General features: G+C 45.9%; 1 long non-coding RNA gene across 1 annotated transcript; it reads left to right on the top strand.

Moving 5' to 3' along the window:
* LOC138247251 (uncharacterized) lies at positions 1–21,613 on the top strand. The gene is made up of 3 exons (XR_011194388.1): positions 1–103; positions 20,221–20,601; positions 21,299–21,613. It is a non-coding gene; the product is annotated as an uncharacterized lncRNA (long non-coding RNA).
* The last annotated feature ends 804 nt before the right edge of the window (positions 21,614–22,417 follow it).

Here is a 22,417-nt window from a genome sequence, read left to right as displayed (position 1 = left end):
CACTCTAGAGCAGAAGAGCAGGAAGTGACCTGCTAGCGAATACACAGCAAGTAAATTCAAGCGACATTGGAGCAATGTTTGAATGAACAAACGGGAAGTTCAGGTAAGTAATGGGCGAAGTAGGGGCAGGATCTAGATTTTTTTTTGTAACATAAGACTTTGCAAGCACAGCGCAAGCGCTGTTCGGGCGAAACCTATAAAGAGGCATGATTTGAAAACAAAACAAGAGACCTAAAATCTCAAATGTGATTGAGGAAAGAGAAAATCATATATCTTTGGGTCAAATGTAATTGTTTGAAGGAATTCTGTGCAAAAATGCAAGTAATACAAAAGATGTTTTATTCTTTGAAGAAACCATGTGGGTTTCTTTTTAGTTTCTCAAGATTTATTTGGTCTAAATAAACGACTCCACAAAAAGAATAAAACCATTCAATACAAGTAGCATTCAACAGATTTTGCATGTGTGGACACATCAAAGTCATAGCCTGTAGTCTGTGTGATGATGAGTCAGAGCACATTGTGCATGGTGACGTGCGTTTGGAAAAAACACGACTATTCACATATGTTGATGATTTATGGCCACACCATGGCTTGGGTGACATTTATTTGTTTGAGAATAGAGCAATGCCGTGGCAACAAACAGAGAATGAACACCTTTTGTGTGTGCATTTTATTATCCTGTGCCTTTAAGACTCATTCCTCTTATACCATCAGCACGGCCTGGTGTGAACATTGTTCTTTTCACTTCACAGTCGTAATCTCAGGTTGGTCTGCTACATACATGCTTAGCTGTGGACTTTAACTCTCCACTGCCTAGCTCTATGTTCTCTGATTGAGAGACAATGTCATGAAACTCAGCAGCAGCTACCATGCTTAAAGCGCAGAGGGACCAAGTTTTCGGCACTATGTAATGTAACATGACATTATACCAGATTGTAATGGTATAGGCGTCGGCAATAAATGCCACCCAGAGTTGACAAACACTCTGAAATACTTTAAGGAAACGTTCATAGTGATTTTAGTCTCTCAAATTTGGACCAAAGGTGCAGTGATTGCCTTCAGTTCGAGTCTATTTGTTGACTGCAGCTGAACTGTGATTTAGCAGTGACTTGCTCTTATGGAATTTGTTATTACAGTGGTACCTTGACTGACCAGATTTTTCTCTTGTTTTTACGTACTAGTTAATAGTAATATTTAATGGAAAATTAAAAGTAGAAATCCCAGAGAGAAAAAATAAAACAACCACTGCTTTCCTCTTACACGCACCCTGTTTGCCATTTGTAGGTCTCAACTGTGACAGCGCATGCAAGACATATTGTATACAACAATGGCCTTGCAGCCGACCCAACGCTTAACATTTGTTGGCTTCACTGTCACTCTCATTTGATACCTTTTAATTGAACAGCGTGTGCAGGCTTCATTTCCTCTTCTTTTTTATTCTTTTGAATTATTTTTCTTGGTTGTATACACACAACATAACGCTTGCCACATGTGCAAGAAATAGCAAACATTTAAATTTACTTGTACGGTGAGAGCACATACTAGGTGAAACGTCTATGACAGAGGGAAACAATGTGTAGTCCATAAGTGAGCTGTCTGGCGGAGGAATGAGTTGCAGTCCTAAAAGTGCATCTGTTCAGGAATCTGTTCCCACAGTTTCTAGTAGAGGAATTAATTTCCTCTACTTTTGGCTGGAGCATGGAACATGGTCTGATTGCTTAAGCTTGATTGCTTCTCCCCCAATTGTGCTAGGAACGAGGTACTACTTTTAGCTGTTAGTTCTTCTCTGTCATCTTTGTTGAGGACTTGCAATTGTAGTTAAGTTCAACTGTGCTTCATGCACTTCAAGAAGACCAATTCTTCTTTGAAATGGATGTATATTGTGACAACAGGGCTTCTCTGCTTTTATAGTGGCAGATGTTATCTTCTTCCAAATGTATTTTCACTAAGACATGGACATGGGTGCAATACCATTCTTTATTGGATGGTATTTTTTGCAATTTTTTTCTTCAGAAATGGGGATATTACCTGGCTTGCTTAGAATTACAGGGCTGTTGTTCCAAAATCTAACAAGCATTGACAACGCCAATAGGTCACACCTTTGAGTTTTTTTTAGCTCTGCCATTGCATTTTGATTATGGTATCCAGCATGGGTATTGTCAGCTTAGGCAAAGATGTGTAGCCATGCTCTATAGCATTGTGACTGCTGTGCAGCATGGCTAAAAATAATAACCCAAAAAAGTCTCTGACGCATCGAATGCTAATGTACCTTAAAAAAGTGTATTAGCCCTGGCTGCATCATAGCACTTTCTTGGATTAGTTTTAGCCACATTGCAAAGCTTCTGCACTGCTGCACAATGTGGCTACAAAAGATTGCCAATATCCCTATAAGCTAATGCTTGTTAAAAAATTTGTTGTTGGCCCAGCTAAGAGATGTTTGTCTCTTAAAGGCAGATGGTGGGCAGCAGCCCCAGCAGCCATGTGAACCCTTTTGAACAACCTTCGAAGAGATATGAACCCCCTAACCCCACTGCAGTACTTAATCTGTTGTGGTGGTAAGAGGTGGTGGACACTGGCCCTCATTTTGGAGGGAGAAATTATTTTTCATCAGGCGACTTTGGATCACAGAAAGGGAAAGAAAGGCGCAAGAGGGAAATAGAATGAAGAGGAAGACAGGAAAATCGTGACCAAGGGACAAGTAAAGATGAAAAAGTACCCGCAACGGTGAGATAAAGGGGTAGGAAGTATAGGATAGTGGAATAAAGAGGAATGTAGTAGAATCAAGACTAGACAGCAGTGTTAATTGTCAAACCCAGCATTCTGCAGCAGCAGTGTCAGATTCTTAAGAGAAATGTTTGGCACATGTCACAGCTCAAGCACTATTGGCAGTGTCTTCCACTGTAAGGAGTGGCTTCAGACAATATTGCTATTCTCCTGGAACCATTAGCAGAAGGCACACTTAAATTCTTCACTGTTTATATAGGTGATTTAGTTTGCAGCAAGTGCTTTAAAATGTGCTCTTCCACTTATGTAGTTGATCCTCAGAATACTGAAGATGTGTTAAGGTTAAGGGGTGAGTACAAGGTACAATTCTGTGACTCCCCCAGATTGAAAACGGTGCTCAGCAAGTACATGGAGCCAAGCTCAGTTGCGGACTGGACTATAGGTTAATGAGGCAATGCCCAGTGGGGTGGGCTGATAGGTCAGTGTGTGGGCCAAGTTTTTGTCTGCTTGTGGGCCTTCTTATGGTTTGCTGGGCTAGTGTTTCTGCTGGATATTTGAGCAAAGATTTCCTTCAGCACGCTCAAATCCATGCATCATTCCAAACCTTGCAAAACCCTTATACCAAAAGTTTTTACAAGTTTAAACTGCCCCAAATTGCAAATATGGGCCACTTTATAAGCTTTCTGAATGGCTTACACTAAAGATGAGTGTGTGTAAATCATTTGTTGAGTTACTAAGCTAGAGCTAAGTGAGTTAAAGTTTGCAACGTTTTAACAGATGGCACATCTATAGGGCCAATGCTTTAAAAGGAAATATAGTACGCAGGTAGTCACTATTTAGAGTACTTGTTTGCTGCTGAAAAGTGCCGGTACTCTTCCATTAAATGTATTGAAGCAGTGCTGAGAAGCACAGGTTCTCTCCCTTTCAATTTAAGGAAGCGCAGGTACTCAGAGCCGGACAATACTTGGTGGAGAATGTGCCCTAAAAGTCCATTTGTTTCATGCATATTCTCCTTCAATTGGATGTATTTTTTGGAAGTCTTCTTCAGTATTCTAAAGGAAAGTCTTGGGAAATAAATTCGATTTTGAAACATTTTAAGCAGCTACAGTTGTCACAGTTAGCTTGTTAGATGTCAATGTATCATTTATGTTTTGAAATGTATATGATCCCCCTACAAACTGTAAACAAACGCAACAAAGTATAAACACAGCCTCTAAATGTTTATAAACATTCTAGCATGCAGCAAAAACAATGAAACCAGAAACCCACTAAGCACAGATTTTGTTTTCTAAACAAAAGTGAAGCAATTCATTATTAAAAAAGAAGCGTGGTTCCAGCTGCACACAGAGTTTGGGAAAAGTAGATTTCCTTTCTGGCCTCTGCAAACGGGCTAATTTGCACTCTGGGTTGAAATTCATCACTGATTAAATTAATTTCATGTTTTACTAATGATGCCTACCTTCCCTGTTGACAACTCAGTACCTTCTTAGATAACACAGAATGATTTAGCAGATCCTAAAGGGGTATCCACTGAAAAGAAATAGATTAAGATGTCTTTATTCCTTCCTGCATCACCAGTAAACAGCAACATGAAGCATAGTGCCAGTGTAGACATTAAGTCCATCGCTAGCAACTGTGTTACCATGCACCCACCACCAGCCACAAAATGGCCCCACCTTGGACCAAATCCTGGTTCTCTATGATAAAGGGATCACATTGCTAAAATCCTTGCACCTGAGCTCAATAAGAACTTCAGATTATTATTTAATCCCTTTATTTATCAATTTTTGTTTTGCGATTTGAGACGTGCTGTGAAATACTTCACAGGATCACCCCTTTTATATAGAGTAATGTAGTCCTTACATATATTGAAAGGCTGAAAAAGGAAGTCTCTTTGGTTTTGATGACCTCAGTATTCCTTGAATAGCAGAGACTTGTTTGTGATCTCACAGAAACAAGGACACAATATTCCATACGAAGTCTGTTCCTCAAACTCCACTGCTGGGGCTGGAATGCCCCCAGCATATGAAAGAGTGTGTACCCCTGGTTTAAGTGCCTGACTGAATGTCAGGCTGGTACTCTGAAGTTTATGTTGGGAATGATGTCACACATCTAACATGTGCAAAGAGGCCTACTTTTGTTCTTGACAATATGAAGTACAAAATGTGAAGTCCATGACCTTTCCTGTGACCATGAGTGGTGCATCAAGAATGCCCTTATAGTAGGCAGTGGATTACTATTCATATCCTCGGTGCATCACATTGATCAGCCGTGAAAGTATACCATGTTTTGTGAGTCTGTAGTGTAAGCAGACCATTTACTACCTTCCCACATTCTTGTTGCTGGAAAGTAGAGACCCACACACTGAAGCAATGAGGATGGGCAGATGGCCGCCTTTAGTATTTCCATGAGGGTCTTGGTAACAAAAGACTGCTGGTTAGTATGTCCTGAGCACCGCATTTTGATAGATGGTAGGTGTAAGGGATGGGACAATATTTTCCTGTTGTGAAAGGTGAAGAGGTTTCTAGGCAGGCCAGTACTTTTGTCTGTCCTTAATATCCTGATTACTGCTTTAGGAAGGCTGGTGACAGCCAGATGGAGATCTCACATTTCATTGTGCCCATGCACAGGATATTTCTTCTTGGAGCCAGCTGCATTCACCCTGCTACATGAGACATCACATTGCACATAGGCTGTTTCTGGTTCCCAGCCTGGGAATTATATTTGTAAGAGAACAACCCAAATTGGCTCTGAAACCTTAAAGAGCAAACCCACATCTCCTGTCTGGAATATGTGTATAAAAATGGGATCCAAACCACTCCACCCTGTTCAAGTCTCAAAAGTGCTCCACAGAGTACTCGAAGAGCTGCTGTGTGATCAAGTATTGTGTCTGCCTGACAACGATCTCCAAAAAGTGTGGGGACATCCCCAGAATTCAGCACTTTCTTCTAGGGAAGCTGGGGAGCCTCAAGATCCTGCATGCCTAGAGGCCTGTTGAGATAAGGAAGGCTTGTACCTGTCCTTGATGGACGGGAGTTTTCCAAGGGAGCTCCAGCATTTACCTGGCTTGGGGGCACTGGTAAAAACTGATGACCCAAAACAGTGACCCTAAATAATCTGTGATGTGAAAGGGGTCTGCTGGTCTCTCTAAACAGATCAGGAGTGAGATGTATCTAAACCTGTGGTTCACAACCTGTGGTCCGGGGATCCCTGGGGGTCTGTGAAGCCTCCTCAAGGGGTCTGCGACTGCTTAGAAAATGAAATAATATTAACAGATGAGGTCCCCAGCTTTCAGTAATGACTCAGTAGGGGGGGGGGGTCCCCGGATTCCAATAATGATTCAGTGTGAGTCCCTGGGTTCCAGTAATGATAAAGTGGGGGTCCACAGAAGTCAAAAGGTTGGAAACCACTGACCTAGACTGTATCAGAGCATATCTTGCCTTGTAGCCCAAAAGTCGACTGCATACTTGAGATACTTGTGTTGTCGCTGGCAATGAGAAGGAAGCGAAATCACTGCCAAGGTAGAGAATCCTGATTAGTCTAGAGGCAACTGACCCCAAAGTCACCACTGCTAGTAACTTAGCCTTGAGGCCACCTCTGCCCCTGATTAGTGTCAGGCTGCAGCCGTTCAGGAAGGCCATGCTGCCGAAGTCGGGTGTTGCAGTACAAGCCACCTCCCTGAGACTGTCCCAAGAACCTTGTCCTGAGTGAGGCCATGTAGGAGGTGCCACCGTGTGAAGGTAAAGTCAAGCCGTGAAGGTCTGTGAACAACGTGTGTCTGCAAGACACCCTACCATAATGAACAATGCAGATAAACAACACGGTGTAGCCTGCACCAGCATAACAAGAGCCTAAGGTGTTAGTGCAAGACTGACATTTCCTCTTCAGCCTATTTAAAAAAGGTTAAGCTGTCTGCAAAGTGTATGCAATCTGGCCTTATTTGTGAAGAATTCAGGGTTAGACAAGTGTTCTGATCACTTCATGGAGCACTTGAGACTGAGGTTGTGGTCATGTGTCGCAGATTGCAAGGATACCACATATGTCATATTACCCTGGTGCACTCACCCCATGGCCTTGAATGAGAATATTTAGTTGTCTATGAGAATATTTTAGAGCTGAGAATTATGCATAAAATACATTCTTGACAACTCAGGCAACATAACATTACAGTCACCTGAGACATGGAAAAGGCCCTGCCATCTATTCAAATAGTTCCATAACTACTCGAAAGACTAAAGCAGTGGTTAACTTTGAACCCTCAATCTCATATCAGGATATTGGGTCCAGATTTTTCTGTTGCCAGTCACTCGCGTGAGACATCTTGTGTAGCACTAGGGGCCAGATTTATACTTTTATATGCAAGACTGCGCTAGTGCAGTTTTGCATGAAAAAGTATAGCATCGGCTAGCGACATTCCAAGACGCCGGCCGGGTGCCTTATTTAAGGAATGGCGCTAGCCAGCGCTAATGCCCTGTTATAATCCTTGGAAACCGGGGCTTGTGTGCTGAATTATGGCGCTACACTGTTTAGAGGAAGAAAAGTTGCCTCTAAGCAGTGTTGGCCATTTTCAGGCGCACAACCCCATGGACATGGCTCCTGTCTTAGTAAAGAGACAGGAGTAAAGTAAAGACAGGAGCCATGCCCACCACCCCAGTGGCCATGCCCAGGGGGATGAATGTCCCCTAGGCATGGCCATTGGGGCCAGCGCCGTGTAGGGGGACCCAAGTCAGGGCCCCCGAGCAGGGTAATAGGAAGAAAAAGATATACTTACTGGGACTTATCTGGGATGGGTCCCCCATCCTGTGCTGTCCCTCTGGTATCGGTGGGGGTGTCCTTGGGGCAGGAGAAGGGCACCTGTGGCACTTTCCATCGTCTAGGACCATGGAAATATGCCTACAGGTCCCCTAACGCCTGCTCATACCCAGGCGTTAAATAATGGCGCTAAGCAAGCTTAGCGCCATTATTTAAGGCCCCCATCCCCCGTGCTAGATTTTAGCACGGGAGGATAAATATGGTACAAAGGCTATATCGTCCTTTTCTGATGGCATCTCATTGACGCAAGGTATGTTTTCACATCCAGAAAATAACGTTAACTCCATAATTTTGGTGCTAGACGTGTCTAGCGTCAAAGTATAATTATGGAGTTAGCTTTACGCTGAATTAGCGTAAAACAAATGACGCTAATTCAGCTCAAACCGAGTGGAAATATGGGCCTAACTGACATGATTCCAACGAGAGGAGTTGACAACCTTTTATGCCTGCTGCTCTGAAGTCACCAGAGCCCTCATTGCGAGTGGCCACGTTAATTGTGGTATTTATTGCTAATTATCAGCTGATTATACGTCGATTATATTGAGGAAAACACCAGATATTTTTTGGAACATGCATATGTTGATGCTGTAAGTAGCAAACTCTGCATGTTGTTACCGAAACAGTCATAACTGGAAGGTATTTATCGCACCCAATAAATCGACTCAGTGGAGTCAAATTTTTTAAGGTATGATAAATATCACTCTGCATAATAGATGGCTGGTAATGAGGGCTCTCATTACTCAAACACGTATAGGCAACATATTTATTTCACTATCAGATTTTGATTGTGGTCATAATATTGCACTTTCTCTTAACTAGAAAAAACAACCTGCATAAAGTTTATTTTATTCTTATTTTTCAACAAATTATGTAAGAAAAAAATGTAGAGATGCTTATTTATTTTTCAGAAAAAAAAAAATGGAAACTTGCTATCTCCTTCATTAAGCAAATTTGTCGACTTTTCATCAGCTTGGGTTTAAAAAAAAAATCTATGAAGTTTCATGCAGAATACCTTCATAAAGTGTATGAATGTGACACAGACAGCTTAAATATTCATGCTCACAATACCTCTTTCCCAAAAGCATACATCTTACCTCCCTGCTAGGATTGAGTGAAACCGCAAATAAGTGTTTTTTTCATGAAATATGCTTAAATTAATCGATATTAGGTCCACTCTTCGCCATCAAACCTTTTTTGCTCGACCCCGGCTCAGAAGGGTGAAAATTATATGAAATAGTGGGATTGCCTTATACGGGAAAATGCTAATTTCACTACATTTTGTTTCCTGATTGCTTACCTCAGACATACATATGAACACTGCGGACAAAATGAAATTACTAGAACATGTTGCAAGCCTTATTACAAAGAAGGGAGCTCTTGTTGTTAAGTTTGCTAAAAAGGCCTCATGGTGCATTTATTTCCTTCCAGGGTGGATGCTTTTTGTGAAAAGACCCTCTTCTTCTTAACTCTGAAACTCTTTGTAGCCAGCTTGTCTACTCGCAGGTACCATCAGGCCTGGCGAGGCCAGCTGCTGCACGTAAGTTGCTGCATAAGTACTGCCACTTCACAAGGAGTGTGTGCTCCAGATAACACTATCACCAGACTTGTTACTGTTAGGCAAAGGCATTCAGACACGATCTGCCCTGTAACTCTGACTATAAATTCGCAGTGCTGGGCTGATCCTTCATGTTGGCAGGTGTTATGCTCCCCAAATCCTTTGCCTTATCATCCTCAAGACGTCTGTTTCTTTAAAAAAAAAAAAAAAAGCAGGTATGGTTTATCCAGTGGGAATGACTGCGGCCTGCTTGCTCTTCTCTCTCTTTTCAAAGACACGGTTGAGCTGATGGTTCAGGGCTTTATTTTCTGAAAAAAATAAATAAGGAATTGGTAAAGCCAGTAGATCTCGCCACAGAGACCCATTGGTTCTGCCAATGGTTTTTAGTGATGGTATACAGCAACCCAATGCTATGCACCCTTTTTTTTTTAAGCTGGTGGTGGTGATGGATTGGCAGAGAGGGAGGGAAGTGATACGCCGCGCCATGGGTAAAAAGTGGAGAAAAACAACAGGCGACGTAGCTCAATGTGGATCATTCTTAGCTTTTTCTGTCTCTTTCACACGTTTCTGTATCCATCACAAATATCACCTCTCTCTGATGTCTGTTTAATCCTTCTCTCTCTCTCACACACACTCTTATCACTTGATCACTCACGTCTCTTTGTGGTGTCCCCTTCCTGCTCTTCCTTTTTTATTTCCACCCCGTTTCCCCTTAAAATATTTCTCCTCTAACCACTCTCTCGTTTCCCGCTGCTTCCTCTTTAGTTTCTTGCTCCGCTTTACATGCTCAGTGGCAGCAGAATGCACAGCGGCCCGAAGTTGTTTGATCTACTTGCACCGATAAATAGTCGTTTTGCAAGTTTGTTACTTTTTGTAATCTCAAGCACAGTGCTAAGGAAAGCAGGAGATTGCAGCTGCGACCCCTGATGGGCCTCAAATGACGTCCGTGATGGATTGGACCCGGTTATGACTTGTAGAATGCATAGATGCATTCACTTTCTGAGCTATTTCACTGGTACCACTGACTTGAAGAATACACATTGGGCTCTGCTGTCTCACATGGTCACCTGCTGAGAGCGCGAAGATCTCTGCAAAGAGGGCTGCTCAGTGTTACATAGATGGTATCTAGCGACTTGCAGACTACACATAATTCTGCAGAATACGTAGTAACCACAGACCTACCTAGCTGGAATTGGGGCTTGCAGCCTATAGGCCACAAACGTGAATTTCTTCCGCCGGTGTATTAAGACCCTGAGGTGTTTTATGTGGATTTGTATTGAACATAGAGCTTTCTGACTGGGATTGAGACTTGTGAAATGCAGTTTACACAGGTTGTGGCCAAATAACAGTGAGAGCTGTGTTGCTTGGATTATAACTTGTGATTGACTCCAGGCCTATATGGGAAATGCAGTATGATAAGTCATTGTAGCACAGCCTAACTAGGATTCATAATTATGACCTATTGTAGGAGGCAATGCCCCCATTCCACCAGCAGGCGCAGGTATGGCCTGAACTAGATTAGAGCAGATGACACGTAGTCTACATAAGAATCTGCAGTAGGACCAGTGGCTACGGAGTTATTGTCCTGGGGTGGCCCTTGTTATATGCAGGTTATACACAACTGTTGGAAATGGGCTTTCTGCAGGGTTATCCCCAGACTTTTTGCCTTCCTCCTTCTCTTTTTCAGACCTCATTTTTGATGGCTTTAGGACTCTGCGCACTTCAGTGCTAAAGTGCACATGCTCTCTCCTTAAAACATGGTGACATTGGCTCATACCCAATTGGACTATTTTAATGTACTTATACGTCCCTAGTAGAGTGCACTATATGTAGATTAAATGCTACTAGTGGGCCTGCAGCACTGGTTGTGCCACCCACTTATGTAGCTCCTTAACCTTGTTTCAGGCCTGCCATTGCAAGGCCTGTGTGTGCAGTTTCACTGCCAATTCTACTTGGCATTTAAAGGTACTTGGCAAGCCTATATCTCCACTTTTTGTACACATAAGCCACCCCTAAGGTATTCCCTAAGTAAGCCATAGGGCAGGGTTATGTGTAGGCAAAAGGCAGGACATGTACCTGGGTATTTTACGTGTCCTGGTAGTGTAAAACTCCTAAATTCGTTTTAACACTGCTGTGAGGCCTGCTCCCTTCATAACTTAACATTAGGGCTGCCCTCATACATTGTTTGAATGGTAGCTGCTGATCTGAAAGGAGTAGGAAGGTCATATTTAATATGGTCAGAATGGTGATACCAAATCCTGCTGACTGGTGAAGTTGGATTTAATATTACTATTTTAGAAATGCCACTTTTAGAAAGTGAGCATTTCTCTGCCCTTAAATCCTTCTGTGCCTTCTAGTCTACGTCTGGCTAGGTTTAGTTGACAGCTCCCTTGTGCGTTCACTCACACACACCCCAAACACAGGATGCTCAGCCTCACTTGCATACATCTGCATTTTGAATGGGTCTTCCTGGGATGAGAGGGTGGATGGCTTGACACTTGCATGTCAAAGGACAGTAGCCTGCCCTCACACAAAGGACTGCCACACCCCCTACTGGGACCCTGGCAGACAGGATGGAACTGAAAGGGGACCTTGTGCACTTCTTAGCCACACTTTGAAGTCTCCCCCACTTCAAAGGCATATTCGGGTATTTAAGCAGGGTCTCTGACCCTACCAACTCAGACACTTCCTGGAGGAGAAACCTGAAACCAGAACCTGCATCCTGCCAAGAAGAACTGCCTGGCTGCCCAAAGGACTCACCTGACTGCTTTCTGTGAAGGACTGCTGCCTTGCTGTTGCTCTGCTGCCTTGCTGCTCTATTGCTGTGGTGAAGAAGTGCTCTCCAAGGGCTTGGATAGAGCTTGCCACCCGTTCCCTGAAGTCTCAGGACCAAAAAGACTTCACTCTTGCAACTGGACTCCTTGTGCAGAGAAAATTAGATGCACAGCCGTCTAAAAACGACACACAGCCTGCCCCAAGGTGAGAAATTCACAGCATGCCGAACTGGAACGACGCAGCATGACTTTGCAAGGAGAAGATAGACGCAGCGCCTGCATTGTGACCGGAACTTGGATGCACAACCCACTGGATCAACGCACAGACAACCTGGGACGACGCAGCCTGACTCACAGAGAGGAATTGACACAGCACCTGGCGTGCAGTAGAAAATTCCACGCGACGCCCACCGGATCAACGCATCGCTTGTGACTTCATTCCACAAGCCCAGTATTCCATGCCCAGACCCCGGGGCGTCTGAAAGCCCCACAACCCGAAGAGGATCCATGACCGAGCGCTGGAAATCAACGCACAGCCGTCCCTGCATGAAAACTAAATGACGCATCGCCGTGAGCGGCCAGAGAAATCGACGCACACCCCTTTGTGTCCATGTTCTCCTTCTCTGCGGCCCTTTGCGGAGATTTTTCAAGTGAACCAGGTACTTTGTGCTTGAAAGACTTTGTTTGCTTTAAAAAGACTTTAGAGACTTTATATCATTTTTCAGTGATATCTCTACATTTACTTATTGCATCTTGGATCATTTTTGACCTGCAAATAAATATTATATATTTTTCTAAACACCGTGTGGTGTATTTTTGTGGTGCTATATTGTGTTATTTTATGATTTATTGCACAAATACTTCACACATTACCTTCTAAGTTAAGCCTGACTGCTCAGTGCCAAGCTACCAGAGGGTGGGCATAGGATTATTTGGATTGTGTGTGACTTACCCTGACTAGAGTGAGGGTCCTTGCTTGGACAGGGGGTAACCAAAGACCCCATTTCTAACACTGGTGATCAGTGGTGAGGATAGGACTTGTATTTGTGCAGTGACATACAGTAGCTAAGTATTTCACTACCTACCCACAGTTGAAGGTCAACTTGATTTTTATCTCTTTACTGCAATTTTGTTTTTCCCTGTCAATTTTTGACTAAAATCCTTACCCAACATGTCTCAGGCTGGGTCTCAAGCAGGAGATTTTGACCTGGCCCTGTTGGAGACATATTCTGTCAAACAGCTGAAAGGGTTCTGCAGGGATAAGGGAGTACCCACCCAAAGTGCCTCCAGATAGGAGGAATTTCAAATGGCGCTGAGGGCCTGGGCAGAAGCCCATTCAGAGGAGGATGCTCAGGAGGACGGTCCAGAGGATGGCCCCTCAGAGGATTTTTGGCCATTGGTGGAGAATGTTGCCACTGTGATTGTGCCCCCTGCCAGACCAGGGAGCAGTGTCTCTGACGTGGCCTGATCGCAGAGGAAAGGAGGGAGGAGAGAGAGTTTCAATTACAAATGGCAAGGTTAAAAATTGAGGCTCAACAGGATGAAAGGAGGGCAGAAAGAGAGAAGCCAAACAGGCTGAAGCAGAGAGAGTAGCCAAGCAAATTGAGGCTGAGAGAGCTGAGGCTGCAGCTGAGAGAGCCCTGGCTGAAAGGAAACTTTTGTTGGCTCATGAACTGAGTCTCAAGGAGCTGGATCTTAAGGCAAAGCAGTCTGAGTCCAGCAGTAATGCTGTCAGAATACATGCAGAGCCTGCTGGAGAAAGAAAGGTTTGTATACCTAAAAATGTTGTGCCCAGTTATGTGGTGGGAGATAACATTGATAAGTGGCTGGCTGCATACGAAGTTGCACTAAGGGCTCATGGGGTTCCTGTAGAGCAATGGAGAGCAGCCTTGTGGTGGTATGTACCAGCTGTGGGGAGGGACACACTTTTTACACTGGATCCTAGGGATCGAAACAGATATGCACCCATGAAGACCGCTTTACTTGCCAAGTTTGGGCTGACTCCTGAGAAATACCGTCAGAGGTTCAGGGACAGCACCAAACTCTCCACACAAACTTGGGTAGACTGTTTTGATTTCTCATGTAAGGCACTGAATGGATGGGTGTGGGGCAGCAAAGTAGGTGATTACAAAGGGATATTTAATTTAATTCTGAGAGAGCATATGCTCAGTCTTTGTTCTACAGAGTTGCTCCAGCACTTGGTTGACAGTAAGCTGACTGATCCCAGGAAGCTTGCTGAGGAGGCGGACCTCTGTACTAGTATCAGAGTGTCCAAAACGATATCTAGGAGTGACCCCAAGAAGCGTGGTTCCGGTTCCCCCCAACAGAGTTAGGGGGAGGTTAGAGATGACCCAGACAAGTCCCAGAGTAAGGGGGGAGGATAGGGTTCCCATGCCCCATCTGAGAAACAGGGTGGTGGTTCTGATGGGCAGTGGCCCAAAGCATCCCATTCCCAACCCCGCTGCTTTGAGTGTTCCCAGCTAGGACACAGGAAAGGGGACTCTGTCTGTCCAAAGAAATCACCTACTATTAGGACCTCTATAGGGGTGGCCCATGTGGCCTTAGGGGAAAGTAGTCCCCAGGGACATTTCGTAGACCATGCCTTCATCTCCTTTAGTTGGGAGGTGGACTGAGAGGGTAAACTTGTGATCCCTGAGGGTGGGAGTCGTCACTTCCACCAGGTGGGAGTGAATGGGGTCCCAGTCACCGCTCTGAGCGACACCAGGGCTAGTCTTACCATGATGGTAGAGAGACTAGTGTCACCAGAGCAGTACACTGGGCAGGTGTTTAGAGTGCCTCCAGCCATTGGGGAGGATTTCTTACACTCCATGGCCCTGGTGTCCCTAGAGTGGGGTAAGGAGGTGACCCAGAGGCGGGTCATAGTTAGTCCCCACCTGCCTATTGACCGCATTCTGGGGAATGAGTTACCCCTAGGGTCAGGAGAACTGAGAGGGTTGACCCCTAGGGGTGCCCTGACAGTTCAGATGTCTGGCAGTACCACTCCCCAGAGGAGGGTATGTGAGCCCAGATGTGGAGGCAAGGTGAGGAAGGACTCATCCTTGTCCTCTGTTCATCCTCAGGGTACAGACCCTGGGCTGGGTGACCAGTATCAGGGACCCACCCCTGAACTGGTGAGAAGGGGTGCAAGACCTCTGGGGCTACTGCCCCCCATTCTGGGATGCTTCAGGAGCTCCCTACCAACCACCCTGCTGGAGGAGAAGCTCATCCAAAGGCCCCACTCAGGGTCTCCACTTAGCAGTGGATGGTCTTGGGCCTGGCTCTTGACACTGACAGCTGTCAGTGGCTTCTGTTGGTTTCTGTCCTTGTGGACAGAGTTTTCCCTGGGTTAGGGACAGAAGTCAGACCCAAGGAATGGAACGGGCCACATCACTTTGTTGGCCATGGTGGTACTGTCTGCATACTGGGATGCATCTGTGAGCAAATTAAATTTAGGAGCTTCACAGATGGGGTCCTCAGGTAATGAGAAGGGTTCCCCATGGGTGAGTTCAGTGGCCCGAGAGAGTATAGACAGAGGAGCCTCACTGAGTCAGAAAGGCGTAGAACTGGCAAGTGCCCTTGCAGAAGTGGGCCATTGTCCATGTTCTATCGCCCTAAGCAGGGAAGTCCATCAGAGTGTTGATTAGTCTACCCTGGCTTTACGCTGGAAGGGGGATATGTTGGAAATGGCCTTTCTGCAGGGTTATCCCCAGACTTTTTGCCTTCCTCCTTCTCTTTTTCTGACCTAATTTTTGCTGGCTTTAGGACTCTGCGCACTTTACCACTGCTAATCAGTGCTAAAGTGCGTATGCTCTCTCCTTAAAACATGGTGACATTGGCTCATACCCAATTGGACTATTTTAATGTACTTATAAGTCCCTAGTAGAGTGCATTATATGTGCCCAGGGCCTGTAGATGAAATGCTACTAGTGGGCCTGCAGCACTGGTTGTGCCACCCACTTAAGTAGCTCCTTAACCCTGTCTCAGGCCTGCCACTGCAAGGCCTGTGTGTGCAGTTTCACTGCCAATTCGACTTGGCATTTAAAGGTACTTGCCAAGCCTAAAACTCCCCTTTTTATACACATAAGACACTCCTAAGGTATGCCCTAAGTAAGCCACAGGGCAGGGTGCTGTGTAGGCAAAAGGCAGGGCATGTACCTGTGTAGTTTATGTGTCCTGGTAGTGTAAAACTTCTAAATTTGTTTTACACTGCTGTGAGGCCTGCTCCCTTCATAGGCTAACATTGGGACTGCCCTCATATATTGTTTGAGTGGTAGCGCCTGATCTGAAAGGAGTAGGAAGGTCATATTTAGTATGCCAGAATGGTGATACCAAATCCTGCTGACTGGCGAAGTTGGATTTAATATTACTATTTTAGAAATGCCACTTTTAGAAAGTGAGCATTTCTCTGCTCTTAAATCCCTCTGTGCCTTCCAATCCCCGTCTGGCTAAGTTTAGTTGACAGCTCCCTTGTGCATTCACTCAGACACACCCCAAGCACAGGATACTCAGCCTCACTTGCATACATCTGCATTTTGAATGGGTCTTCCTGGGATGGGTGGATGGCTTGACACTTGCATGTCAAAGGACAGTATCCTGCCCTCACACAACGGACTGCCACACCCCCTACTGGGATTCTGGCAGACAGGATGGAACTGAACGGGGACCTTGTGCACTTCTAAGCCACTATTTGAAGTCTCCCCAACTTCAAAGCCATATTTGGGTATTTAAGCAGGGTCTCTGACCCTACCAACTCAGACACTTCCTGGAGAAGAAACCTGTAACCAGAACCTGCATCCAGCCAAGAAGAACTGCCTGGCTGCCCAAAGTACTCACCTGACTGCTTTCTGTGAAGGACTGCTGCCTTGCTGTTGCCCTGCTGCCTTGCTGCTCTCTGGCTGTGGTGAAGAAGTGCTCTCCAAGGGCTTGGATAGAGCTTGCCTCCTGTTCCCTGAAGTCTCAGGACCAAAAAGACTTCTATCTTGCAACAGGACTACTTGTGCAGAGAAAATTAGACACACAGCCTGCTAAAAACGATGCAGAGCCTGCCCTGCGGGGAAAACTTCACTGCACGCCGAACCGGAACTATGCAGTGCAACTTCGCAAGGAGAAGATCGACGCGGTGCCTGCGTTGCAACCAGAACTTCGACGCACGGCTCACCGGATCAACGCACAGCCGACCTGGGGCGACGCAGCTCAACTTCAAGAAAGGAATCGATGCAGTGCCCAGGATTCCACCCACAGACCCCGGGGTGTCTGAAACCCCTGCAACCTGAAGATGATCCACGACGAGCTCCGGAAATCGACGCACAGCCGTCCCTGCTTAAAAACTAAACATGCGTCGCCGTGTGCGGCCCGAAAAATTGACGCACACCCCTTTGTTTCCACGCTTCTCCTCCTCTGCGGCCCTTTGCAGAGAGTTTTCACGCGAACCAGGTACTTTGTGCTTGAAAGAGACTTTGTTTTCTTTTAAAAGACTTAAGACACTTTATATCACTTTTCAGTGATATCTCTATGTTTACTTATTGCATCTTTGATCGTTTTTGACCTGCAAATATCCAGATAAATATTATATATTTTTCTAAGCACTGTGTGGTGTATTTTTGTGGTGCTATATTGTGTTATTGGATGATTCATGAAAATTGTGGTTTCAGTAAACTGAAGAGCAGTGCACCCTTTGGTATGGTAACTCGCAAGAGAGTGCTTTGGGCAGAATATTGAACATTGTCGACTGGCTTGGGTAGCATGATATGTTTCAGCTCTGTGGGGGGTTTGACCTTTGACCTCTGTGACACATGTAGGGGGTCTCTGTAACTCTGTCCTGATGTGTGGAAAGAGCAGAGAGTAAGTAACTCCTCATCCTCCTCCTCTGTCCACCAGTGATGCTGCCACACAGCTTAGCTTGACAGAAGAATGTATCAAGTGAGGCACAGTACTATAGATTTGCTTTGCGCCCACCTTATGTTCATCCATCATTGTGGGTAGGGCAAGGTGCAGTGGTGTTTAGCCGTACTCTCAGAAATTAAATGAGCAAACTAAACTGCAAATGCGCTGTGAGCTCTTTGCACTGCAGCCAGCTATAGCTAAGCACCAGGCCGCAAGCATGACATAACTATAAAAACCACAGAGTTCTACAAAATTATAATATCCCAATGTAAGCAGCCGACAAAAGTAACACGGAGGGTGAGAAGGACGGTGAAACAAGAAGATTACAAGAAGCAACACAAAGCACATAGGTAGGAGAGGCAACGCGAAGCGCACAGGGAGAAAAAGGAGCAAGGATTGAAGGAGGAGAGAAGTAGACAAGGGAGACAGCAAAAACAAACACATTATCTTGCCAAGCTTGAGAATAAAGACAAAAAAGTGCTTGAAAGGCAAGGAGTGGAAGTAGAGATGCAAGCCAGTCAAAGTGATGATAATGAGGCCATGTTCTATGGGAGCCTCAACCTTAAGATTGACAAGCTGTGACACTAATTAAAATTAGTCAAAAGAGAATGACAAGAAGATCCAACAACGGTAAGCAATGTGTGGGCGTCAAACCCTTACACGTTCTTGTAAGACATAGTAAACCGCACAACAGATAGTGCATGCGCTGTATAGTTGGTCTGACCTAAAAAAAATAAGGGCAAGGAGCCACAGTTTTTCCTAAGAGTTCGCCCTACTCACCACTCAATGCTGGGGCTTGTATAATACCAAGGCTATCTAGCCTTAATTTCACCTCATGCCTCTTCTTTCCACCAACCTACATTTCCTGTTGCTGGCATGTACTGTTGATCCCAATTTACTCCTTTGGTCCTTGCTTTCCTATCTGTACCATCTTCCTTTTTTCCCCCTTATCTGCCTTCCTCTTTCTTGCTCAGTTCGAAGTCGGATAATAAATAGTAGATACTGATCCCACAAATGAGCACTGGAACACATTACCCGCAACCACTTTCGTCAATTAGGAACTGTGTTTGTGTCTTTTCTGAGATTGTGAACAAGTCTATGCTGAGCAGTCACCTTAATCGCTACTTTGTCAAATAGCATGTCATCTGATGCTCCTTTTTCTCAGGAGAAAAAGCCTATATGACCCGAAGTCATACTGGGTTACATGTGCTGCCTGAAAAACTGTACATCATATTACCTTTGCATTCCAATTCATGCATAAGAGCTGCTACATACTACTGCAACAAGGGCATCATTTACTACAACTTGTGCGGCCCTTACAAGACACAATGCAGTTTAGCCCTAGACACTAGGGGACAGATGTAGCAAACTTTTGCGAGTCGCAAATGGCCCGAATCGCTATTTGCGACTCCGCAAAATTGGAAATGGGATGCAAAAATCCCATTTCCGACTCGCAAAATGCGATGCGAGCCGTTACCGACTCGCAAAATTTGCGACCCTATTTTGCGACCCCCTAATAGGAAGTCACAATTTGTGAGTCGCTAACCATATGCAATTGCAACTCGCAAATTGTGACTAGTCGCAAAAAACCCAGTTTGCATGTCCAATTTACCACTAACTCAGAGCAGGTGGTAACCATTACCAAAGTATAAAAGGAGACCTAGAAGGCATCTGGGTTACTCAAGATGGCGGAGATATACCTGATAGCAGTGAGGAGGAGAGCCCACGCAGCTCAGCAGAGGAGGAGGAGGAGCCAGAGACAGGAGAAGATTTACAGAACAAGGCAGACTCTTTTCCAGCAAACTGAGGAGGAAATCTATGATAAATATAGACTTAGCAGCGCAGCTATACTAGATTTAATAGATTTACTCAAACCACAGCTAGAACGCCAGACTGTGCGCGGCTGCGCCATCCCTACGCATGTGCAAGTGCTATGCTCACTGCACCTCCTGGCCTCGGGGAGCTATCAGGGGGTCATTGCTGTGGCAGGTGGGGTATCCCAAAGTGCACTATCAAGGTTCTTCAGGGCATTCCTAGATGCCATACTCACACACAAGTCCCGATACATATACCTACCCAGGAATGAGGCAGAAATTAACAGCACCAAGTTGGACTTTTACCGGATTGCCAACTTTCCCCATGTCATAGGGTGTGTAGATGGGACACATATTCAAATATGTCCTCCTGCAAACCTGGAATATCTGTTCCCCAATAGAAAGTGTACACACTCACTCAATATTCAGGTGGTATGTGACGCCCATTATGTCATCACTGACATGGTTGCTAAATTTCCAGGCAGTACTCATGACTCCTACATTTTTAGGCACAGTGGGATACACCAACGCCTGGAACGTGGGGAGTTTGGAGACGGATACCTCCTAGGTAGAGCTGCATACACCTTGTAGACATGCACACAGACCAATGTGCAAACCAACCATGACTTGCTAACAGTGTACGTTTTGTGCCCAACAGGTGACAGTGCATATGCACTACGGCCATGGATACTGACTCCTTACTTAACACCCAGCAATGAATGTGAGAGGCGATACAACAGTGCACATAAGAGGACCAGGAACTTGATTGAAAGAACCTTCGGATTGCTGAAAGCACGGTTCAGATGCCTCCACCGAAGTGGGGGTGCCCTCCAGTATACCCGCATAACGGCATTCAAAATAGTTGTGTCATGCGCTATCCTGCACAACATTGCCACCCACGTGAGCTACCTCTCATCCCTGCAGACCCAGATTCTGAGGATGAAGAGCAAGAGCAACCACATCGCCATCATGGGGATAGGAGCATCGCAAATCAAGGCAGACTGAGACGGGAACACATTGCAACCCAATACTTTGGAAGGTACGTGCCAACTTCTACCATACTCACCAATTGAACAAACACTCCATGTGTTAAGTGTAACGAACAAATTATTTAATATGTGCAAAAACCAAACTATATACAAGGAAAAACTGTTCAGGGACTTCAAAAAGTCCACCTGGCATGGGACACATTGCCATCATGTGCCCCAACATCAGGGACAGTGGTTAGTTCACAGCCTACGGCGGGCTCGGCCAGCCTGGCTGGTACCAGGTTGCTCAGCAGTGCTCTGCCTTGTACTCCCACTCCGTAGCACCCTGGTGTCACCAGCAGAGACACTGCTGACAGTGGAGCCCTCCTCACTCTCTTGTGGGGTGTCCCCTGTACCCCTGGACACCTGCCGTGCCTCCATGAGGTCTATTGCATGGGTGATCCGGCCCAGACCCCGTGCCACATCACCCGCAAAGTGGCCCATGTCAACCTGGAGGCTGACTGTTCTCCTTGACAGCCCAGTTGTGTTCACTGTTAGTCTGACAATAGAGGAGGCCATCCTGTCCAGCCGCGCACCCTCACTCTGCGTTAGCAGTACAGCCACCAGTTCGCGCATTGACAGGGCTAGGTCACCTGTGTTGTTCCCAATGACCTCTAGTTGTGCATGAACCTGCTGCATGCTGTTGGCATGGTTCCTCTCGAAGCGCTGCAGAACCCCACTAATACGCCCTAACTGTTGATTTTGCAGGCGCTGACCCCGTAGCAGTTGGGCCTCCGTCGGTGTTGTGGATGGAAGCCCTGACTCTGCCTGCTGCCCTGCTCTCCTCATCCTGCGTCGCCTGCGCAGCGGTGGAGGCCCTGTGATGTCTGAGGTGTCACTCCGGCTTGTAACTGGTGCAGGCTCCGAGACCACTGTTGCAACGGGTGTTGCCAGAGAGGGGATGGTGTTGGTGGTGCATGTGGGAGTGGTGGCTGCTCCTGTTGTCTCCTCTTGGGGCTGGCTGACCATTGGCACCTGGCTGCTGTCAGTGTCTACTATCAGTTAAAAACTTCCTAATAAACAATTGCCTATTAACTGCCTACTTGACTACATTGCCCATAATGCATCATGCTGGTGTTTGCTACTCTGAAATGGAGCTATCTTGGTTGTGCATGCCCCTGTGTACAAGGTGGGTGGGGGTATGGCATTGATGGGGGTACAGGCATATCACATGGTACTCACCGGTTGATGGTCCGGGCTCAGAGGTGTCCAGTTCTCCAAATCCAGTTACAGACTCCGGCTCCAGGGTCTCCTCCACCCTTTCCTCCAGGGGTGTGGGTGGAGGTATGGTAGATGGTCCCCCTCCTGTGCCTCTCATCTCCCGGAGCCTTTCTGCCACCCTCTCCTTGGTCCGGGAGCGGAGGTCGTACCACCTCTTCTTTAGTTCATCCACACTCCTGTGGCTGACCCCCAGGGAGTTTACCTCCTCCTGGATTTCCTGCCAAATTCGTTTTTTGGCAGAGTCTGGCACATTGAGGGCTGCCTCCCAAAAAGCTCATCATGGTGCTGACAGCACTCATCTGTGAGCACCTCCAGCTCCTTCTCTGCAAACTTGAGCTTTCTCTTCCTGGGAGTGTCAGCCATTGTTGCTGGTGCTCTGCTGTGCCGCAGTTAAAAAGGGTGTGGTCCTCCCTCCTCCCAGGTGTATTTGTAAACTTCCTGGCTGTGATGTCATCATCATGTGCCAGGAAGTGTTTTCCTGAGTGTTCTGGAGTGGTTTCTGGAGTGTTCTGCAGCACCTGCTTTCAATTTTCAGCACAGTCGCAATTTGCGACACCCACTCGCAAATTGCGAGTCCGTTTTTTGCGCGGTCGCAAAAAGCGACCT

This window comes from Pleurodeles waltl, chromosome 7 (genome assembly GCF_031143425.1).
Source record: "Pleurodeles waltl isolate 20211129_DDA chromosome 7, aPleWal1.hap1.20221129, whole genome shotgun sequence".
NCBI classification, from domain to species: Eukaryota; Metazoa; Chordata; class Amphibia; order Caudata; family Salamandridae; genus Pleurodeles; species Pleurodeles waltl.
The sequence above is the reverse complement of the archived record's forward strand: the minus strand, read 5'-3'. Positions and strand labels throughout refer to the sequence as shown.